We start from the raw sequence: 19,201 nt of genomic DNA on the forward strand, positions 1-19,201 counted from the left end.
CTCCTCCTTGTCCTCAAGGTGCTCCATGGGCCCTGGGCCTCCTACTGGTACCCTGGGACAAGAGCAACACCAGCCCAGCCAGTCCTGAGTGGCCCAGCAGACACCTGGGCCCCAAACCACCTCCAGACACCCCATTCCTCACCTGTGACCCCAGTGTCTGCCAAGTTCCCATTGCAAAGGCTCCGGCCCGGGGATTTCAGCTTCCCTCCTTCTCGGTGCAATCCAAAGACCACGCTTTCTAGAGCTACAGTGGTGTGGGCTTTGGCAGGGAAGGTAGGGGAGGGCACACAGAGGGCAAGGGGAGGGGGCTACCAATAGTTGGCTTTTTAAATGGGATTCTCTGGCTTAGCCTTGAAAACTCAATCTAGACTGGTAAATGCAGGAACTACCGGCCTCCTCTGATTTACAGCATCCACCTTCCCTCTCTCCCCTTTACCATCTCCCTTTCAGCACCTTTAGTTCATAACCAAATTCTTGCCGAGATGTAACCTCTGTCAGCTTATGACCAATACTGCCTCTTCCTCCGAACTGGAAGATAAACCTCTCTTTGTTTTCATGACCCTCAGAAAAGTCACTCTTGTAATCTTTCTAGCACTTATCACCATTGTGAATAACTATGATTCTGTGCTTTTATTTAACGCCTGGCTCCTCCATGAGGCTAAAGTTTCATGAGGGCAGGAATCACATCTGTCTTTTTTACTACTCTATCTCCTGTAAGAAGGAGGTCAGGAAATGTCTGTTGAAAAGAAGAAAATACTATTTCATTGTTGTGGCGCTGTGAGAAGTCCTTCTTGCAGTCTAACCTCCAATGGTCTTGCTGCAGTACCAGTTCCTCTCATTCTATCATCTATGGAGCTAGAACCCTTCCTCTCCCAACGGCCCCTGAAGATTTGGACACCACCCACCCTCCAACCACGCCTGGTATCCTAGTCCTCAACCCTCCCCACCCTCAGGTTGGCTGGTGCAGAGGGTGAGACTCTAAAGTCTTCTAAGGAGCAGCCCTGAGCACATGGAGATGGAGAGGATGGGGTTGCTTAGGCAACTGTCGCCTGGCAACCAGCTCCCTGGCTGATCTCCTACACCGCCCCCCCCCACCCCCGCCTCAAGCTGGGGGAGCTAGGACGAGAGAGGGATCAGGGCTGAGAAGGCAGGGAAGCCACAGAGATTCACTGAGCATCGTCTGACAGAGAGAAGTCAGGGTTAAAAAGACCAGGCCCCATGTATCCCCACTCCCTATCAAGGTAGCCCAAAGCACATTTTATAATTCCATGCTTCCCAGGGCCCTTTCCCCACTGCTGCTCCCACCTCTGTGCCAACACTGCCAGAGGAGGAGATGCCCCTGCCTTAGGCAGTCCTTCCTCCCATCTAACCACAAATCTCTCTACAAAGCAGGCGTAGTGTGTACTGACCTTTTTTCCTTCTGCTCTCCATTCCACATTGCTGCAGGGTCTTTGAAAGCCCTGGGGCAACAACATGAACTCAACCCTGATTTTGGAGGAAGGGGCAGCTGGGGCCTAGGTAGGCACAAAATACCCTAACCTGACCCTATCCAAGGTTTGGAGGCCTATCCTGGCTAAACCTCCCTCCTATACAATTAGGGAGGTTTTAATGAACACCTGGACCTCCTTAATTAGCCCTCTGCCTAATTACCTAACCAACTGGCAGGAGCCAGAGGCCTGGGCATCTGTTCTCCAGATGTGAGTCTCTCCTTTCCAGCCTCCCCTGGCCCCATTCTTCTCCTGTCTGGTCTACTCCTCCTCTAGGAAGCCCTCGCAGATGATCTGGCCCTTGGCTGCTTCTTTTCTAACCCTCTCTCCTTCACCCTGCCTGGTATCTGGAGCCCAGGGCTTGGGAGGACTTGGGCTACCAAAGAGATGGGGTTAGTCAGGATGGCCTTCCTGTTCCGATGGCCCCAGGGCCTGCCGAATCCTGACCTCAGGCCACAGCTATGACTCCTTGGGCTGACAGTATCTATGTCACCAAAAGTTCCCCTTCAAAGGCTCTCAAGGCTCTGGCTGCTTGACTCTGATTCACCTGACTCCGTGGACAGGACAAGGGTGGGGCAGGGTGAACCTCGTGGGTGGCAGGGGGCTGGGACAGGCAGAGGCAGGGCCTTCCTGGTAGACATGTGAGAAGCAAAGATGGGGAGGACATTTGGCAATGTCCACCCATATCTGTTCCCATCCTAGTGGTCCCAAGGCTCAAAGAAAGTACAGGGCACCTGCTTCCAGAGCTCCCATACCAGCACAGGTCAAAAGGGAGCAGATGCCCAGAGAGGGAAGCAGGCACAGACTCACCAACTATAGAGAAGGGTGGCTGAGAAGAAGACTTCACAAATGGACAGCAGGGAGGATGCAGGGCAGGAGGCCCCTCTGACAACACCCTTGACAAGAAGGAGAGCTGAGAGGACCAGGGGAAATCCAGAAGGACCCCACTGATGGCCATTTTTCCAAGCCCAGGTACAGATCCAATTAGAACCTGTGGGTTGTGTTTACATACAAATGAGCTACAAATGATGTGCAAAAGGTACCCTAAAGGAGGACTGGTTTGCAGGGGGCATGGGAGAAGAAACAGGTCCCTGGCTCCCCCAGTGCAACACCTCTTGGTACCTGAGCAATATTCAAACCATTCTCGGGTTTCAGAATGATGCTATCTCAGTTCCTGTGTGAAGGTGGCCTGGGGCCAGTGGGGAGAGCGGTGAAGGGGAGAGGTCAGGGCAGCCTCCCTGCAGCTGCAGCAGGGCTGAGCAGAGCTGTCCTTCCCATGGAGCTGCAGGGGAATTCCTTTCCCATGGCCAGCCTCTATCCTCTCTTTCTTGCTCTTGGCAGGGGAGTACCTACCTTTCCTTCTCCCCTATACCCTTCCACCCATATCTGTTCCCATCCTAGTGGTCCCAAGGCTCAAAGAAACCACAGGGCATCGCTTCCAGAGTTCCCACACCAGCACAGGTCAAAAGGGAGCAGATGCCCAGAGAGGCTGAGTGAGCAGCCTCGCATCACAGAGCAGTGGGCCTCAACCTGCTCTTCCTCATGGTGAGAAAGGGAGCTCTCATTAGGCGGGCCCTTCATCTCTCCCTCCCAGGCTGCTCCGGGCTGGAGGCTGAGGACTGGAGGGTAAGGCAGGAGGCGCTGGAGACAGCTGTCATCCCTCCTCCCGCCCCTTCCCTGTGGCTGGGCTGCAGGGCATGAAATAAGCAGCAGGCACTGGGGGAGGGGGTGACAATCCAATCCACCTGTCACCCCCACAGTCAGGCGGCCTCAAGCAGCCTGCTCACTAATGAGGGAGGAGGCGTGGGTGAGGCAGACACAGAAGAGGGTGGCAGAGGGGGGACAGACACACAGACACAGGAAAGATAACAGAGAAAAAGAGGCAGCAAGGCCAGAAGGCATTATGGGGCAGAAGCAGAGACAGACAAGGAGAGGGCTAGAGGAGAGGGAGAGGCAGGAGACCCGCAGAGACAAAGATTCAGAGAGAAGCAGGTAGAGAACAAGAGACAGGTTCAACAACGGCTTCCAGGACTGACTCCTGGCCCAGCGCTGGGGGAATAACTCAACAGGACACCACCCCTGCCCTCTGAGAACTTGCAGTCCAGCCAAGAGACAGACAAGGGAGGGGCAGGTCCCACCCAGGGCAAGGGCAGGGAGAGGCAAGGGGGCCCTCGGGGGCCTGGACCGGACCCAGACCCAGCCCCGGAAGGAGTATCCCAGAGCAGGCAGGCCAGCCCTAAGAGGCAGCAGAAGTGAGGACCGAGGACCAAGGACCACAGCTGCCCAGCTCGATCCCCAGGCCCTGCCTTATTACCCATCCTACCCCCAGGTTCACAACCTTCCTAGTCATTTCTCTCCCCCAACTTCAGCCCTGGGACCTCTTCCCTAGTGCAGAGACACGGGCTAAGGAGCTCTGGGAGACAGGGTGGCGAGGTGAACCCAGTGATGCCCCCAAACACCCAGGCAAGATGGTCCAGAATCATTCTGTGGTTCACATAGTGAGCTCTTCCTTCACAAAGGAAGTGGGGGGCATTATCCCTCTGAAATCTGAGCCAAGGCAGGAGCCTCACATTGTCCCTCTCCCCATCCCACACACAGCCCAATTCTCACACCCCCTCCTGCATGGCCTGCTCCCCACGCCCCTGCTCCTGGGCCCCTCTCGGGTCTCCCTCTCATGCTGCATTCTCTCTGCCCCCTCTCTGCCCCCGCCCCCTCCCACAGCAGCCTCTTTTCTTCACCCCAGAAGTGCTTCTAGGGTCTCATATCAAAGCAGGGCCCCAGCCACAACCCTTCAAAGTTCTGTCTGGCAGGCTCACTACCCAAATCCCTGGTTCCCACCGTCTTTCCCTCCCTCGGGGACTCCCCTCCCCCAGTCCAGCAGCCTCAGGGCTGGGCAGGGGCTATTTTTAGCCTGGGCACTGAGCTAATTTTAACTCACCGACAGGGGACCTGGGGGCGGGCTGTCGGGCTGTGGGGGCAGGCAGTCCAGGAAAGCTGGGCCTGGGGCAGGGGTGGTCTCAGGCCCCAGGCACCCTAGGAACTCAAGTGGGGGGCAGGCCCTGCAGTCTCAGCTTAAGGGACAGGACCTGACTTGCCAAGGGGAGCACCCGGTATGGACAGCAGGGCTGAGCCCTCCCCCTAGCTTCCGCTGGACAACTCTCCTGAGCCCCACCCTAGGCTTCCCGCCCTCTTCTCCCTGGCAAGTCTCCTGGGATGGGGTCATCCTGTTCTCTGCCCAGGAGATGCCTCTCCAGTGAGGGTCTGTCTCCTGAGCCTCCTCCATGTCTTCCCACCCCAGCTTGTCCTTCCTGTAGTCTAGCTCTCATCCTTCCTGTAGCAGCTGTGAGGCCGTTTGGCTCCCTACAAGGCAGCAGCCTGTCACCCAGGGTCCAGCACTTCCCACTCCTGCTCTGACCTTCCCCTTATGGCCTCTGGACTGGCTCCTAGGTAACCACCCCACCCTGCAAAACAAGCTCCTAGAGCTACCCAGACTGATCTCAGGAAGTATTTGGGGGCAACAGGAGATTGAGTCCCAGTAGAGAAGGGATGGGTGAGGTAGGAGAATGAACAGCTTAGGGAAATATGGGGTCTCTAAGCTGGGATTCTGGATACCTGGGTTCTAGTCCCTGCTCTGGTCTAAGGTGTGATCCTGAGTAAGTCACTGCCTTCTACAGGCTTCACCCCACTGGCCCGTATTATGGGTAGCTGGGTGGACTAGGTACCCAAATGCCCTTCTGGCCCAAACACATGGCTCCTGTGCTCTCTGGGGAAGCCCAAGGGGAAGGGAGGTCAGAATTGTGTAATTCATGGAGAGGAACCAAAGAGATGGCCTGTCTGGGTCTGTCATCCTCCTGCTGGGGAGGAAAGGCAATGAGGGTGCTAGAAGAGAGTCAGGATGGGGCTGGTGAAGGGGCAGGTGCCTTCTAAACAGTAACCCTCCAACAGATGGCCAAGGGTTGACAAAGGCTCTGGTCAGCCAGAACAAGTACCAAGTGGGGCACACAATGCCCTTGTGGCAGAGGCTCAGCCATCCCAATCCCCTCACACACTGGGAATGCCTATCAGACCACCTGCTTGTGGTTACTGAGCAGCAACTAGCCCAAGGTCACTGTTTGGTCCCTGGTGGGACCAGCTCTAGAACCCAAGCCTAAGGCTGTCTTCAGATTCCATCCCAGCAGGCCAAGCTGCAATGACTCACCACCACTCATTTGCATGAGGATTTGCATAGTGTCTCTGACCTTATTCCTTCAGGCTCAACTTCCCATTCCAGGACCTGGGTCACCCCTACCCAGGATCCATAGGCACTTGGGGACACCACGTGGAGTTCTTGGCACCTCAGGCCTTTGTTCCCATCTTTCCCCTCCAGAAAGCATTATTGGATTTATAGTAACCCACAGTGATACAGTCTAGAGCTCTCAGTACAACTGGGTCCCCCCTACTCTTGTCTAGGCAGAGATAGGGGAGGGGTGTGAAATCACGAGGAATAAGCAAGCATGGCAGCTACAGGAGTTTGGTAAGATTCACAGGGTGAAGTGTGGCTCTGTCACTGCCCTGAGGCGTCACAGGAGAAGAATCCCATTCCCCTCTTTAGTGCCAAGGTTGGGGCAGCAGCAGCAGGATGGAGGTGAGCTGTCCTTTACTTCCATTTCTATCTCCATTTCCAAAACCCACCCACAGTGCAGGGTGGGAGGAAATGGCCCAGGACAGCAGGTAGGATAGATATAAGACTACAGAAAAAACTTCTCAGGGCTGAGTCCTTGGACTCAAAGTAGTCTCTGGGGCTCAAACTTGCTTTGTCAGAAGCCCTCCAACCAAGCATGTGAGGCTGGTGACACGTGGGAGGGCATGGAGGCCCCAGCATTGTATGCCAACCAATGGGAGCTGCAGACAACCAATCTCCTACCTACCTTTAAGTCTGACCTACATTTGTCCAGAGTATCTACACCGCTTCCATATCCTCTGAAACAATGAAGCCCAGCAGTGGTCTCCAATCCTAGGAAGTCCTTCCTGCTATCTAAGTGCCGTCCCTCCCACCGCAGCCAATCCTTCCACTATTACTTAACCCACTTTGGTCATCTAGACAAGAGCAATGGACAGGGGCCCTTAGCCATCAGAAGCCCTGACTGAGGAGAGGTGGGGGCCGTTGGGACGGTTAGTGTGTCACCTTCCACCTCCCCAACCCAACTTCCCTCTGGGGTCTCAGGAGACAGAAGTGAAAGTGGCAGCTGGGGCCTTGGGGGCGGATCTGCTTGAGAGCCGTTGGAATGAGCATAATGCCACCAGTGCTGGGTCTGGGCTGCCTGCCATTGCAGCGGGTGGGCTAATGGTTAGATCAGGGGAGGGACTTTCCATGGAAATAAGGGCATGGGGTAATGAGGAGTATGGGCCCCTGGCCAAAGGAAGGGCAGGCTGAAGAGAGAAAAATGGAGAGAGGCAGGCAGCAGACAGTCTCAGAAGGGCATTCTCTTCCTGGGCTGTGTTTGTCCCCTTTTTTAAAGCAGCAAGATCCTTTCTTCTCACCCACAGAACTGAGACAGGGCTGCTCTGGCTGAAGCAGATGAAGGGGTCTGAGCCCTCATTGCTGGGACATGAGAGCAAAGAGAGAGGGGAGAGAGTCCAAGGTCTGGGACCTCAGACTGGACAGCACTAATTATGAGGAAAGGGGAGGTGGAGAACATGAAGGGTTCACCTACGATGATGACAGGGGACCCGAAAGAGGCCAATCCAATCAGGGAAAGCAAATCCTCCTAGAGACATCATGACCTCGAGAAGCCACTGAGGATTTAAAGGGGCCGTTCAGGGCAATGGCTGGGTCTCCTTCTAACTCGAAGGACAGTCCTCTAAGCCCCTGGCAGCGGAGGGAGGGCGGGCATCGTGGCTGCGTGGGCCTGCTGAGGCGGCCAGCCAGGCAGCTCTTACAGGATTAGCTTGCTGCTTTCAGGAAAGGTGCCAGGTGAGGCTAAGATGCCCAGCCAGATGGAGGGGGGCCCCAGAGGGAAGGGGGTAGGGAGAGCAGTACCTGCACAAGGCTATGCAGATACATGTCCCCAAATCCGTGCCCCTTACCAATACCTGGCTTCTAACCCTTTCATGAGGATGCTGTGCAGGGACCCTTCAGATTTTTGCCAGCAAGGACCTCTGTCTATCAAGTTTTCCCTGCCATTATTATGATCTGCAGTTATCTTTCCTCTGAGGGGAAGTCCTGCCTGTTGTCTACTCTTGACTCCCCTGCTACAGTTTACAACCAGGGCCCCACCCCTCAGAACAGGTGAGGGGCTAAGTGGTTCCCCTAACTCCCCGCCCCCTTAGCTCCCCACCCCCAGGTTGACAGGTGGGGGAGACAAGAGGAAGCAGCTGGGCTAGGACACCTGTCCCCACCCAGCCATCACGGGCCCCAGAGGCCTGCATAAGGAGACTCAGCACAGAGGAGGCAGTGGTGGTGGCTGGAGGAAAGGGGCACATAGGTTAAGGAAAGAGGTGACAGGAAGGTCTGAAAAATCCACTTCCAGATCATTCCCATCCTCCTAGTCTACCCCAACCATCATCTCTCACCAAATGCACAATACACGCATGCTTTAAAGGGAAAATCTCAAGGTTTGAGGTCATCCCTCAAACCCCTTGCTCTATTCCCTTGCCTACACATTACTTGATCCAGCTGGAGCGGAAAGACCCCAGGAAAAGGGACCAAGCCCCCTCTCCTCACTCCAGCCTCCTGCCGCGCATTTCTACTTGAAACTCAGGGATGGGCTCTCTCCGTATTCTTTGTTCTCTCAACCCTCAACCCTAGGTATTTGCTGGTGGGTTGAGGATGAGAGAATCATGAGGGGTAAGCAAGCAAGCAGCCAGAGGGATCTGGCAAGACTCGTGGGGCTAAGTGTGGAGGAGGCGGGTTCTCAGACAAGGAGATGGCTGGATGGGGAGGGGAGGGCTGGGCTCAGCTTCCCAAACCATCCCAGGGCCAAACAGAGCCCTAGGCCAGGAGGAACCCTCAAGGCCTCCTCAGTCCCTACCCTGGACACCAAAGGCATTGCTTGCCCCCATCCCTGTTTCAGGCAAGTCCTGGGCCAGCCTAAGGCTCAAGGTCTGAGAGAAAAGATGTAACCATCACACTTTTTCTGGCGGAACCTCCTTCCCTTCCCTTCCCATGTGAGGCAGGTAGCAACACTTCCCTTTCGCAGGTATGGAAACTCACACAGAGATGGGCAGGGAGTTGCTCAAGGTCACCAGAAATAAGGGGCAGAGGCAGACTGACTGTTGGGCACAGGGCTTCTGCTCACAACCTGGATGGGAGTGGGAGCGAGTCTCCCTCATCTGGGAGTTCTAGCACATTCCTTCCAGGGCCAACTCCCCAGGTCTGGGCCTGGGAGGCTCACACTGGCCTTGTGTCTGCCTTGAAACAAGCCCAGCCTCTTGTGGTTCAAGCCTTCCCACTCCAGTGTCTTCTCATTAGTCCCATGCGGCAGCTCACAGGGATAGCAGGAGGGGTCTTGGAGTGTCATTTGATCTTGCCCTCAAACCCTTGCTTTGGGGGCTTTCTCCATGACACTCAAGTCAAAGCAATACCTCCCTCACCTTGCCACCAAAGGCCGGTTCTCTGCCCTCTGCTGAGGAATCCTGGTTTTCTCTTCCCTTCAATTTCTCCTCCTCCTCCTCTCAGGCCTCCTTTCCATTGCCCTGTCCTGCAGGGCAGGATCTCTCCTTTAATCTCAGACAAAAGCCCTTTACACCTAATAACTAGGAAAGCTTAAATAAGTCACTTAAATCTCTGAGACTCTGTTTTCCAATTCAAAATAACAGTTTTAGAGAGAAACAGTCTTCTTATGTTCCCATGCTCAGTACAAAGCTTGGCACACACGAACACAAGAAATGGAAGTTTCCTCCCTCCCTTTTGGGAACCTGTCACCTCTCTCCACTGGGATCTCAAATGTTTTGGTTTTTGGGCGGGGCACGATGGCTCACACCTGGAGTCCCAGCTACCCAGAAGGCTGAGGTGGGAGGATCGCTTGAATGGGAGGCTGCAGTGAGCCATGATGGCACCACTGCACTCCAGCCTGGACAACAGAGCAAGATCTTGCCTCAAAAAAAAATTTAAAAGTTTTGGTTTTTGGTCTTCAAAGTATACTGGAAAGTTGGGCAAGTGGGGTAATGCTGAGGGTAAAGCTCCTTTGACCAGGGGACAAAAAAAAAAAAAAAAAAAAAAAACCTCCCTCTGTATGGTTTCCTGGTCTGCCCAGCTCCTAGGAGAGTGGCCAGAGCACCTAGCCAGAGGCAACAAGCCAAGGTCAGTGACCAGGCCTAGAGCCCAGAGCCTCCTGGGAGGGTAAGTTTAAATGAGTAAATATGGTCCCGCCTGGGTGTGGCAAGTGACAGGCCAGAGCTTTGGACATGTCCCTCCCCTCCCAGCCTACAGCAGAACGAAGAGACGTAAGACAGGCACAAGAGCCTCCCACCCCCTTGGTTACCAGGGTCCTGTGCAGAATCAATGAATGCATTCCCCTGTCTCCACACCAGCCAGGACTAACCAGAAGCATGACTTGGCTCTCAGAAAAAAGAGGCTTGTAGCCTCGGCCACAGGAAAAGGAAAATGTCAGACGAAGAGGGCCTTGGGGATCACCTAGGCCAAGGACCTACCCCCAAATGCCTGAGGGCTTTGATGTAGCCTTGATGCCTCACAGTGGCCTTGTTCATCAAGGTGAGTGGGGAGGGCAACAGAGACCAGCGACAAACCACCAAAACACCCAGGTGTTAATCACCGAAAGGCGAAACTCTGTACATCTGGAAAGCTGGGGCCCAAGAGGAGTGACCCGGGGACACACGGTCAGTGTGAGGGGCAGAGGCAGGCTGTGCCAGGACCACAGAGAGGAGCATGTGAGGGAGGGGTAAGGGGCAGGGATGGAAGTCAGCCAAGGCTCCTTGACTCACAAGCCATGCTCTTTATTTTGCAGACAGGGCTCTGCCTGCCCATCTGTGGTCTAACCTTAATCCCTCCTGCTCCAGTCAGCCCTTCTCTCTTCAAAGTTCTTGCTATGCCCTTCGCCTTCTTGCCTCCGGTCCCCTCAAACCCATCCCAACTCTCCAATCCTTTAATCATCTTTGCCATTCACTACCCCCCACCTCCCGCAGTGCAGCAGCTGCTCTGTGGGTGTCTATATACCAGTGTGTATGCGTTGCACACCTTCCTGCATGTGTACCACTAAATGCTGTGGACCGCATTGGGCATGCCTGTCTACATGAGACCCCTATCTAGTTCCCACTACTAGGAGAAAGGGGCCTAATGGCTAGTTCTCCCACAGCTCCAGGACAAATGCCTCAGAATACTTTCAGCCACAAGCAGGGAGAGGAAAAAGAAAATAAATATTCCAAGATCCAAACAGCACCGACCCCGCCAGGCCAAAGGTCAAGGCCTTTCGGGAGAGCCACTGGAAAAGAAAGCGCTTTGAGTTCCCCTCCTTTCCTATGCCAAATTAGAGCCATCTCTTTCTCCCCAGCTTCCCCACTGGGAAGTTCTTCTTGAAGTCTAAGCTCCATCCTACCTCCATCCTGCTACAGAGAGATTATAAGTGATATATCCATGTGATCATGGATAGACGAGTGACATCAACCACAATACAGTCAGCCGTCCAGCTTCTAGAACACAGCTTCTAGTACCTAACCGCCCCTCCCTCCATGAGTAAGTCACCAAACTGGGACAGAAGGACAGACAGTTGGCCGGACTCCGGCCCCATGACTGGCTCATAAAAGCCACCAGCGATTACAGTGATGCTGAGGTTGTGCCGGCCTGCCACCATTTCCTCCTTCCCTATAAAAGAGAGATAGTTGCCTTAAACCAGCTGGCCTCAGAGAGTCTCGAGAGTCCCAGCCATGGTCCCGCGGGATGGGGAGAATCCCACCACCACAGTGCCAGGAGACTGAGAACCCGACCCTTGATGACAGGTTCCAAGCTCACATCGGATCCTCATACCTCATACATCCTCACTTACAGAACCTGATGAACACCAACGACGATCTGTGTCCAAGAGGTCAAGGCCTGTATTAAGTCAAGGCCCTCAACTCCTCTCTTCCAGTAAGGCCACCACCCTCTGGACTAGAGGGGCAAAGAAACAGGGGGCCTGGCTCAAATACAACTAGGGAAATGTTGGGCCCACCCATCAGATCCTGGACTTCCCTTGTCCCCAGAGAGGTACTCAGGTGTGTGGCAAAGTGTGCAACCAAGGGCCCACACCAGGCCAGCAAAAGCACTGAGATTCTGGATCCAGTGCCAATCAGGGAGAGCAGGGGGCCCAGCTGGCCAGGAAGAGAAGGTTGACAAAATGGGCAGAGGTCCAGGCCTCTCTGGGGGTATAAGAGCAAGGGACGACCACAGCAGAGGAACCCTTTGAGGGCACAGTAGAGGAGAAGGGTCGGACGGGCTGGGCCACAATCAATGAGGGCCTATCCCCAAGGCCTCCTCAGGGGCCAAGGTACCTCCCACCACAACCTTCCTTACTACTGCTCCTTTAGCGCCCCCCAACCTGAAGAGTCTCCCTCTGCCTTCTCTTCCCCATCACATCTCCCAGGAAAGATTGAGAAAAAAAAAAAAAAAAAAAAAAAAAACCCTGCTACAGAGAGATTATATAACAGCAGCCAGAAAGACTATCATATCTCCCAGCCTATGAGGAGAACCAGGAGCCAAGGGGGCAGAGCCAGGATGCCCAGGCCCTCCAGCCCAGGGGCACCAAGTGCAGAGTGGAGTGGACACGGACAGCACCTGCCACCCCTCCAAGTCCTCCACCACTCTCTCAGGCATTGAGTACAGCAGACAGAAGCTCTAGCCAATTCCCCACACCCATCCCCCAACATAAGGATCATGACGCTCTCTGGGTCCTGCTTCTCCCCTTGGACTGGGGCTTCCATGAACACGGACTGTATGTCTCCCTTCCTAGAATCCCTCCCTACTATGAAGTTGTGCCTAAACGAGTGGAAAGACGAAAGCTCTTACACAGATTTGTTGTGTGATCTCATGTGAAAAACTCAACCTTTTTGGTCCCTACAGGAGTGAGTAAAAGCTCCTCCCTTCCCCCTTCCCTCCAGAGAGACTAGAGACCCCTCCCTTTACAAATGTACTGCGCACACATACATATACACACATATGCAAACATACAGGGTGTGTTGGCGGGGGCAGGGGAGTTACAACAAAGAGAATATAACCACTGAGACCCAAGGGCCCAAATGCCTATGCTGGGGCAAGTGGGGAAGAAGTTCCATATAAGCTCCAGTGTCCCCCAATCACCCCGTATAAATAGGTCCTCAGCCACTCCCACAATAGTCCTACCCCACCCCCATCTCCTGCCCAACACACTGGGAAACCACAGGAAGGAAATTCATTCCCAGGCAGGGCCGTGGGAGCTGGGAGAGCCAGACTAAGTCCTGGGGCGGGTGTGACCCCGTGGCCACAAGCGGTGGACATCTGTGAACACTGACATGTGCCTTTTCAGTGCTCTCCTCAGCTACTGAGACCTTCCTGTTGGGGTTGGGAGAGGAGTGGGAGGTGGACAGCTCCCAAACGCCAAAACACCCAATCTCAGGCTGACCTGCACTCTCCCTCCTATCTCCAGGCCAGAGCAGCCCAAGGTCACCGCCCCAGACGGCAAACTTCCCATAGTCTAGGCTGGACCCTGAATTGCTGCGGAGACCCACTGCAGAGATAGGAGGAGGAGTGGATAAGGGCCACCCCCACCCCAAAGCAAAGAAACCAGGACTCCGAGGAAAACTCGAATGGGGGTTGGGCACAGCAAAGAGGGACACAGGATCTCCCCAAGCCCGCGACACCCTCCCCCAACCCATCAACAGTGCACCAAGTAAGGGGAGGCAGAGGGAGGCTCCCACTCAGAGGGGCAAACCTGGGATAACCCAGTCGGTGGCTCCTAGAGTGTCTTCCTTTCAGGGGGAGCCCTCAGAAAGCTGCTGAGAGGGCAGCGTGATTCACTAGGGGGAGGGGGCCCCTTTCCCCTATCCCCCTAAGACCCAAACCTGGTAGGAGGGAGGCTGGCATTGGAGTAGGGGACTAAATGCATTTTGGTCTCCTTGGCCCACCCTCCCAAAAGCCCCCCCAAACTCCCTAAACCCCCACTCGCAGCCCAGCTCCGCCTGCCATAGGTGGAGAGAGGGACTAGAGAACTCTTGCCCAGATGTTGAACAGCTGCAAACTTCTGGCCAGGGAGTTCTCCAGCTGGGGTTGCTGACAAACCACATCAGGGGTCTCGGAAACGGGGCTAGGAGGTCCCAAGGAAGGGTCCTGCGTGCCCACCTCGTGGCGACTCCGCGTCCCAACTCCACAGGCACCCGGCAAACACGGGCCCCGGAGACACACACACTCACACACCCCAACCCACCACCCCGGTGTCATCTGAACAACATCCCCCCTCCCTCCCCCGCTTCCCAAACAGCTGCGGCTCCCCGCGCCTCCACCCTCCCGCCGCCCTCCCAGGCCCCCTTCTGCACCATTTCGGGCCAAGGAGGAGGGAACAGGCGGCGAGAGGAGGGAGAGGGAGGGAGGGCCGGCTGTTAAAATGTCAGTCGCTCCCGGCTGTCACCGGAGACCCCCTTGGAGGATGGCGCCCCGTCCCAGACCGCTCGGAGGCCGTCGTAAACCCCCTACGCGAACAAGCGGGCGCACCCCCAATCCGCCCGTCCCCACCCCGTACTCCCAACACCCAAGGGAATTGCAGCCCACTCCACTTGTCCCCCACGGCAGACTCCCTGACACAAACAGTCCCCTAGGTAATCCCCGCCAACGCCACACGAAAACACGGCCCGCTTCGCGAGTTCCTCCCGGCCCGGGGGCTGCCCCATCCCACCCCTCAGGGGGACGGTCTAGACCACCCTCCACCCCAACCCCTGGACCGGGTGGGGGAGGGGGCCTCTTAAAGTGGCAGGCGCATTATTTTTCTTTACTCACCAGCCCGGCTGGGGGAACGGTGTTGTCACGGCAAAGAGCGGGTAGCCCTCGCCCCTGGTCCAGGGGATCTTCAACACCAGGAAGCCGCAGCTCCGGGCGGGGGGAATAATAAATGAGGCCGGCGTCCGCGCGGGCCCTGGGCGGCGCCGTGGGGCCTGGGCCCCCGTCGTGGGCGCGGGGGCCGGCAGGCGGGCGGCGGGCAAGCGGGGAACCGGGGCCGAGCGCCCGAGCTGCCTCGGCTGTTGTTGATATTTTGCTTCCTTCCTCCTTTCGGGCTCCAAAGGTAACTCCTCCAGCCCCCGGGAGTCGAGGCCGACGTAGGCACAGCTCAGCCTAGCTTGAGGGGTGGGGAGAACGGGGTGACGGACAGGTGTGGGGGCCAATGGGAGGCAAGTGTGGGGGTTGCGGGGCGGAGCCGGGGCTGGGGCGGTCCCGAGGACGCGGCCCCGCCCCTCGCTTCCCCAGGGTTGGCCGGGCCGGGCCGAGTCGGGTCGGCCCCCGCCCTACCGCCCTCTCAAGCTAGGCTGTGGCGCCGGGAGCGGCGGATCCCTCCGCTTGCCGGGAGGGAGGGAGGAAGGGACCAAGCGAGGCAAAGTAGGAAGGCGAGACCCAGAGGCCTTTAAAGGGATCGGTCCGCTCCCACGGTGCCCCTCGGAGCACGCCGGCCGCCCGCTCGCTTGGCGCTGCTGCTACCGCGTGCTCTAGGAGGTCCTTTCCGGGGAGGCCGTGCGAGCTGCACGCACACTCTCAACACGCGCCACCTCGGGACCTCCTCCCGGCCCCGGGCCCCAGGAGAGTTGGGAGGTGGGAGTCTAAGTAGATAAATTAAGGGGAGACTGGAAGTGGTGAAAAGCTCCCATCTCCCCCACTTGGTGTGTGACAAAGCCCCACTTAAGGGCGACATTCTTGGGGGTGGGGGGTTACCTAGGGAGCTCAGTTGCTCCCTCTACCTGTGACAGGCCCCCTCCTGTCCCAGGTCCCGGCTCGGCAGACGCCCAGCAATTTAAAGCGACAGCTCATAGTTCTTGGGTGACCTAATCTCCAGTGCTTGCGGGGCCCCACAGCACTCACTGCCGAGGGGGCAATTTAAAGGGGCGGGACCCTAATTCCTCCCCACCTCCCGCCGCACAGTAAACACCCAGAGATATTTTATTAAAGAAGCAGTAGTAGCTCTTTAATTTTTTTTTATTTTCAAATTCCTGGTTGCTCCAGGGTGTGGTGAATCTTTACGTGCCCTACAACAGGAGTGTGGGTGCCATGCCTACTGGACAACTGACCCGTCCTCTTCAGTATCCCTGTTACTTCCAAGTCCTGCTGCTTTGTCCCAGGAGCGTAAGGAAATGATGGCATCTGGCTTAGATCTCAAAGAACCTTGCAGAACAGAAGAGCACTCAGTTCTTCACACACCCCGAATATTTTTTTTTTTTTTTTTTTTTTTTTTTTTTTGAGACGGAGTCTTGTTCTGTCGCCCAGGCTGGAGTGCAGTGGCGCGATCTTGGCTCACTGCAACTTCCGCCACCCAGGTTCAAGCGATTCTCCTGCCTCGCCTCCCGCCTCCCGAGTAGCTGGGACGACAGGCGCATGCCGCCACTCCCGGCTAATTTTTTGTATTTTAGTGGAGATGGAATTTCACCGTGTTGCCCAGGCTAGTCTCGAACTCCTGAGCTCAGGCAATCCGCCTGCCTCGGCCTCCCAAAGTGCTAGGATTACAGGCGTGAGCCACCGCGCCCAGACACACACCCTGATTTCTATCTGGCTGGATCTGATTTACCGGACAAAGACTCCAATATATAGAGAGAGGCAACATGTCATGGTGGTTAGAAGTGTCCACTTTGCAGTCAGGCTGCTGTGGTTCAGATCCTCACTCCATCATTCATTAACTGTGAACACAGGCACATTATTTAACTTCCCCCTACCTCATGGTCCTCATGGGTAGACAAGAGATGGTGGTAATAGTAGCTAACTCAGAAATTTAGTGTGAAGATTAAATTAGTTCTTTGAAGCAGATTGCTTAGTACAGTGTCTTATACTGTATAATAACCCAAACCAGACCGTCGGGCCAAGGGCTGGTCTGCAAAGAACCCTCTAGGCCTCCATTGGCCCATGCAAGCCTCAAAGGAGGTGAGTTCAGTGGACTTGCTCTGCAAATAGGTTGGAGACTTATCTTGTGTGTCCTAAGACAGGAAGCCAGCAAGCTCCTATTTCCTTGGCCTCAGTTTCCAACCCTTCTACCTGACCCCCGTTTCAGGAAACAGTGTCCCACCGTGTCCCCAAATATAGCTTCTCAGTTCCTCATTGGGTCTGGGAGTCTGGACCCCCAACACCAGAAGATGTGAGTTACTCCTGCCAGGCAGGGCTAGTTTGCCCAAAAGACTTCAGGGTAGGCAGGGGGAGCCCATCTGCCTCTTCCCTCAAGGACAGAGAAGAACAGAGCCTTGTGCCAGGCTTGAGGCTATGGCAGTAGCAGGATGGGAAAGTGCCAACCCCCCTCAAGTGGGGAACCTCCCCTCACTTGTGGCCTCTATTTTTAGTGCTTCCCTAGGCTCTAGCTGGAGAAACCGTTTAGTCATCAGGGTGTTTATTTTCCGGCTGTTTCCGACGTCGGGAAAGCAGAATGTTGAGACTGAAGAGATCCAAGGCTGCTGGAAAAGACTTCTTAGGATCAGGCCTGGGAATTCAGCCTTCAGACCTCTGGGTCCCAGATCACAGAAAAAAAAAAAAAAAGAAAAGAAAAGAAAGTGGGCAGGGGTCAGCCAAGCCCCCAGGAGACCAAGAGAGCTGGATTCTCAGCCGCCTTCAGTTTCCAGGCTCTCCAAGCCGAAGAACCCTCTGGCTCCAGCTGTACTTGAAGGAGTCTCTCCAAAAACTAACCAACCCCAGAACAAATTCTTTCCCAGGGCCGATTCCCAGAAACCCCCTCCCCAACATCCTTTATATCAGTGTGGTGAGCCTCCCGCCAACCACAGCTCCAGCCAATCTCAAGCCTGAGGTAGGCTTGGCAGGGCTATGATTGGCTGATTGATCCTCCCAGTCTTGGAATGTTGGGTCCTTAACAAAGGAATGAGGAAGGAAGGTGAGTCACCTGGGGAGGGTTTTAAAGGGCCAGGAGCAGGAGGGAAAAGGGAAAGGAGGGAAGAGCTCAGTGGGTGAGATGCAGTGTGCTGGACCCCCAAGATGCTGACAAAATTCCCTAGAGAACAGAGTAGGAAAGGCAGACACTACAACTGGGATATAATTTAGAATATAGAGAAAACTAAATGAGTGAGCAAAGGTAACAAACATAGGGCCTTAATTCCCATGGAGGGGTAAGAAAGGGTTTGGGAGTAATGTTGCTGGAAGTTAGATTGAAATAAGGACTTCCTCAAAGTGTCTCACTAAATCTTTTTCTTCTGGCCCCTGGATTTCCCATTCCAGAATCCCCTAGGTAGGAAATACCTGAGCGAGTTCAGATGCCTAGGTCTCATTTTTCCTCCTCCCACTCTGGCTACCCATCCATTTTTCCTAGAGAAAAGTTACCTAACAGGCCAAAGCTGCTATAAAATCCTTTAGGAATCAAACACTTACATGCTCACTGAAGTCTTTTAAAAGTGTGTGTAAACTCCTCTCCACCATATCATCTTCGTAAGTTTATATGACAGAGGGATATAGACAACTCTTTTTGTTCACCCCTTCCCAAGCATCCCTAATCCAACTTAAATTTGTAAAAGTCTTCCTCATCCTCTTGCCCCAAGGGCCGTTTCTCTGCCTGCCTATCCAGTAGCCCTGGGAAGCCATTACTGCTGGTCCAGCCTCTAATCTGTCTGGCACCTTGGTTGGCCCCCTCTCACCTTCCCTGCAGCCATCTGGACAATCTCCAGTCCCCTATGTCCATCCCTCATCCCTTCCATTGAGCTGATCATTTTTCCCCCAGTTTTCAAGTGATCCCAGCAGTCCCTACATCTGCCACCTTGTCTTGTGAGAGGAAAGGCCATCAGCAGGTGTACAGCAGTTCTGTGTATACATGCTCTGTGTGGACTTGGGTATTATTCTGCACCTGCTTGTATAGTGCACCCTGCTCTGTGTATCTGCCTCCTCTGTACACACTCCTCACCAGATCCTGGGCCCCTTAAGGGCAGCAATCTAACTCGACTTTGAGTCTTCAGGGCCTTGCAGGACCTGGCATAGAATGCACTCAGCAAATGTGTTAACATGAATCTGTATATGTGTGTGCGTATGTGTGTGCAGCTATGTATCTGAGTTCAGATTATAAAACCGTTTATTGAACACCTCATTTGTCCATTGACAACTGTGCTAGCCTGAGGATGGGGCTGTGGTCTGGCCTGTCCCACCGCCCCGCACAAGTCCCACTTAAGTTTAGGCCAGAGTTGGGGGGAAAGGGCAGTCAGGCAGAGAGGTGTCAGGCTGTACTGGCAGAGTTGTGCCCCAAGCTCAGGGTCAGGGTGCTTGGGGCAAAGGGCAGACGGCCCACCCTGGAGCTGAAGCGGGCAGGGAGGGGGTGCCAAAGCCAGGTCCTCGGTCAGTGCATCAACCCCACAGAAGCTCCCTGCCCCCGGCTGGGCAGGATGTGGTGGCAGCTGCAGGAGAGTGGGCAGGATGTGGGGGTGGGGGCAGCTGAAACACAGCCTGACAGTCGTCTCCCCAGCTCCTCCCTCCTTCTCTCTTGCCCCCCCCACATCCGCCCCCTCCCGGTCACGTGCTCCCAGCCAGGGCACCGACGGACTATTTCCCCCTTTCCGCGGAAGGACATAATTGTCAGCGCAAACTCCAGTCGCCGCCT

The 19,201-nt window shown here is 55.2% G+C and overlaps 1 protein-coding gene across 7 annotated transcripts in view; it reads right to left on the reverse strand.

Annotated features, from left to right (window-relative positions):
• Positions 1 to 14,774, reverse strand: part of MEF2D (myocyte enhancer factor 2D) — a 38,912-nt gene extending 24,138 nt beyond the window's left edge. For 5 of the 7 annotated variants that reach the window (XM_050754263.1, XM_050754270.1, XM_050754256.1 and 2 more), the window contains exon 1: positions 14,425 to 14,774. The gene's annotated coding sequence lies outside the window, so the exon portion shown is untranslated. Of the gene's footprint in view, positions 1 to 13,773; positions 13,848 to 14,424 lie in introns of those variants that run through there. The other 2 variants (XM_050754252.1, XM_050754244.1) reach the window with 2 other exon arrangements.
• Between the last annotated feature and the right edge of the window lie 4,427 nt (positions 14,775 to 19,201).

Source organism: Macaca thibetana, chromosome 1, assembly GCF_024542745.1.
Source record: "Macaca thibetana thibetana isolate TM-01 chromosome 1, ASM2454274v1, whole genome shotgun sequence".
In the NCBI taxonomy this organism is placed as follows: Eukaryota; Metazoa; Chordata; class Mammalia; order Primates; family Cercopithecidae; genus Macaca; species Macaca thibetana.